The sequence below is a fragment of the Petromyzon marinus genome, unplaced genomic scaffold, assembly GCF_048934315.1.
Source record: "Petromyzon marinus isolate PM22_M1 ecotype Great Lakes invasive population unplaced genomic scaffold, UKy_Petmar_22M1.pri1.0 PM_G_Scaffold_7, whole genome shotgun sequence".
Lineage (NCBI taxonomy): Eukaryota > Metazoa > Chordata > Hyperoartia > Petromyzontiformes > Petromyzontidae > Petromyzon > Petromyzon marinus.
Window position 1 is genome coordinate 3,426,685 of NW_027423024.1, and position 4,326 is coordinate 3,431,010.

Here is a 4,326-nt window from a genome sequence, read left to right on the forward strand (position 1 = left end):
CCCCGGGTGTAAGATCTTTGTTAGCTCGCGCACATCCTCGGCATAATCAGGCAGGTCCTCACCGGGTTGGCAACGGCGTGCCTCTAAGGCTGCTTTTGCCTCCTCCTCATCGCGCGTACGGAAATGCAGATCAAGTCGGCGCATCAGCTCCTCTAGCTGTGTCTGCGCGCTTGCGGGTAGGGCTTCCACAAAATCGGCTGCCCGCCCATCCAGATTCATATTAAGTTGACGTAACGCCTGCGCGTCCGTCCACCCACTAATTTCCTTAGCCCCTAGGACATTGCGGGCAAACGCTTTCCACGAAGGGGTACCCCGGCCGGTGAATATATGCCTTATTTTTGCGTGGGGTAACGCGGGGGTTCGTACCGCTTCTGACGCCAAACTGTGGGGGCTACCGTCCCCCGCCATCACTGAATTGTCAGGGCCGTTGCCCACCGACTCCCCCGTTCCACTCATACCGCTACCCCCCGGCTGCTCTGTCAGGTCCAGACTGCCGACCCCTAATGTCTCGCACCCCTGTACCTCTGCCTGGGATGTCGACCGTGTTTGCGTAGCTTAATTAGCGGCTCGTACGCTTTGCGCTTGCGATGCGCTACCCTGTTCAATGGCGGCGTGCCACAGTGAGCGCGCTCACAAAGTAAAACCCCGTCCTGCACGGGAATAAACAGGTGCGGCGCGCCGCCGTGGGTTTCCCTCCCACCCACGCTCCACCCGCTTGAGCAAAAACAAACACGCCGCGATTACTTTGCTCCGATTTAACGGGCTGTTTACACAGCTGCGTTTTCGCGCACGCTAGGCGCTTAATTCGCTCCCTCGCTATTAGACAATCGCGCGGGTGCGCGACCGCCACCCCGTCACACAGATGCGCGAGCGTTAAGCCCTACTGTAAACAATCGTACAGGTATGCGAGCGCTAAACGCCACCGAAACCAAACACGTAGGCACGCGTACACTGAACACTCCGCTTCGTGGAAAACAACCGCGCACGCACGCGAGCGCAAAGCGCTACTGTAGGTGATTGCGCAGGTACACGAGCGCTGGGCACCACCGAAAATAGTCGTGTAGGTATGCGCTGAACAATACTGGAAACGATCGTACAGGTACGGACACCAAGCACGCTCTACTCCCTTATTCGCCGCAAACAGCCGCGTGTGCGCGCGAACACAAAACACTCTCCACCCTCCTCTTCACCCTCCAAAGGACCACACGAAACAGTTTATTCCCCTACCAGTTATTTTATTTACCGCGAGCAACCCGTTAAGCTACGCGTAATTCTGTGGGTAAGTGGATGTCAGCCTATTCCCCTTGGGATCCTAGACTGTATTTCCCCTGCCTATCGCTCTGCTTTCTACCCTCAATCAAATAGCCCAAACTTACCTCTCTCTTACTCATGCGTACTTCCACTCTGCTGCACTGGAAGCTGTAGAAAAGCGATCAGTAGAGGGTTGAGCCTGGCTGCGCTGAAGTTCGTCACGCGGACGTCTTGAACGGCTGACTCCCCTCCTGCGTGGACCGCGATGATCTTGAAGAAGAACTGCCTTGCTACCTGAATCCCCCTCCCTTTATCCCACCTACAACAAAGGAATTTCGGCGTTTCGCTTCCTTGACCTCCCGTCCAATCAGGGGCTCGGATTTTCCCGCCCTTTCGATACCCGGATCCCAGCTCAGGTGACGTCGCCGCAATGATCTCTCCGACATACGCTCTTTGTTCTCCCGCTACCAGTCCACTGACCCGTGCTTGTGTGTGTGTGGTTCCACTCGCGGTGGCTCGATGGCCCTTTCCGTGACCATGCAACTTTTACTATTAGGTCACGGCGCCGCAGTGCATGTCAGCTACAGGGGGAAGATCGCCCAATTTCCCGGCCGCAGGAAACCATGAAGTTCGATCCCATTAGGGACTTCTGGAAAAAAATCTATCGGCCGGGTGACCTCCCCTCCCGGCTCTACGTTGGGCGTGTGTGCGTTCGTGCGGGGGGGGGGGGGGGGGGGTGGTGAGGGTGCACCGCGTCGGCATCCCCCGGTGGCGGCAGAGCGGCGGTGGGCACGGCCTCGGCAGAGCGGCCCTGCTGCGGCGGCCTCACGACTGTGCAGTGGGCAAAACGCGGACGTCTGAGAAGGCACCGGCCCGGGAGAGTGGCGGGAAATCCGAGGCATCGGTGATGGCGTCGCGGCGATGGGTACGGCTCCGCTGGAGCGGCTCCGCTGCGGCGGCACCACACAGCCCCCCGAGGTGCCAGTCCCCGTTCCGGGTTGACTGGAGCACCTCGCCTGGGTTGCCCCTACGAGGTAGCGCCGCGGGGTCTGCGGGACTCGTCCGGCTCTTGTGGCTGGTCTCGGCGGTGGCGGGTCCGTCTCTCGGGGTTCTGGCGGCGGTCTCCTCCTCCACTCCAGGGGTTCTTTCCGGTCCTGGGTACCTGCGGGCTGGGAGACAAACTCGGGGGCGGTAGGGTTCAGGGGCCGTCGTCCTCGTCTCCCTTGGCTTGGGTCGGTACCCCCTGGGGCCCAGGGCCCCGTGGGGCCCATATACGGCACGAGGCCCCCGGGTATGGGGGGTGTGGGGGGGGGAGGTTCCGGCGTCCTCGAGCGGCGGGGTTCTCCCTTGCTGGGGCCGCCCTCCATGGTTTCAGTCGCCGGACACTGACTACCATCTCCCAGCCCCCCTCTCCCCCTTGAATCAGTACCATCCAAGGGGAGATCTGTCGCCCCACCGTCCAGGGCCCCCGCCAGTAGGTGGTTTACTTCCCCACCTGCCTGGCCCCGACGCGAGGGGTGTGCAGCCACATCTGAGAGCCCGCCGAGTAGAAGGGGGGCTCCATTCGGGGTCGGGTGCCCCGCTCCTGCCACTGGTGCGCGGTCTCGCCTTGCGGGTAGGCCCGGACCCTAGCTTCTCGCAGGGTCCCCATCAAGTCCTCCACGGGGCGGCTCCCTTCCTCCCATTGCGGTGGAGGGACACCGAACAGCAGATCTGTAGGCAGGCGAGACTCACGACCAAACATCATTAGGAGCGGGGTCTGTCCCGTGGAGGTGTGTACTGTGGTGGCGTAGGCGAACAGAGCATAGGGGAGGTGTTCGTCCCAGTCCCGTTGATTCGCGGCCGCCATGCGTTTAAGCTTCCCGGCTAGGGTCTGGTTCATTCTCTCTACCATCCCATTTGCCTGGTGTAGCCAGAACAACTTAGAGCTAAATGCTCTAAAGACAGTTGAGATGGTTGTGGACTTCAGGAAGAATACAGCACCACTCACCCCCATCACCCTGTTAGACTCCCCAGTAAAAATTGTAGAGTCCTTCCGCTTCCTGGGCACTATTCTCTCCCGGGACCTCAAGTGGGAATTGAACATCAGCTCCCTCACCAAGAAAGCTCAACAGAGGATGTACTTTCTACGGCAGCTGAAGAAATTCAACCTGCCAAAGACAATGATGGTGCAATTCTATACAGCGATCATTGAATCCATCCTCACCTCCTCCATAACCGTCTGGTACGCTGCTGCCACTGCCAAGGACAAGAGCAGACTGCAGCGTATCATCCACACTGCTGAGAAGGTAATTGCCTGCAATCTACCGACCCTCGAGGACCTGCACACGACAAGGTCTATGAGGCGAGCGAGGAAGATTATGGCCGATTTCTCCCACCCTGGACACTCTCTGTTTCAGCTACTCCCCTCCGGCAGAAGGCTTCGGTCCATCAGGACCAAAACCTCACGCCATAAAAACAGTTTCTTCCCATCTGCTGCTGGCCTGTTAAACAAGGCCAAGGGCTAACACTGTTTTTAACATTTGATCTACATAACGACACGTTGCTGATATTAACTATGTTTCCCTATTTGTATTTTTAAATTATATCTTAAAGCTATTTTATATTCGATATTTATTTAATTTTATATACTTCAGCCCCTTAGTGTTAGACTTTTAACCCTTATTATAGTAAGACTTGTTTAAAACTTATTTAAGATTTTAGATTCCTATATGTTGAATGTATGCACCATCCTGCCAAAGTAAATTCCGTGTCGGTGTGAACTTACATGGCGAATAAAACCCTTTCTGATTCTGATTCTGATTCTGATGATACGCCGTAGTTCGGTCCTTCTGGATCCCGAACTCCCGGCACAGCGCCTGGAATAGCTCTGCCTCGAACTCACTACCCTGGTCAGTAATGACTCTGTGAGGGATCCCGTGCTTAAGTACACAGTGTTCCAAGAACGCTCGGGCTACTACGAGGGCTGTCTTATCGGGGATGGCCACCGCTACGGGATAGCGTGTGAAGTACTCCACCGCTACGAGAATATATCGGTTGCCCCGGTGGGATCGCGGGAATGGCCCTTGCAGGTCG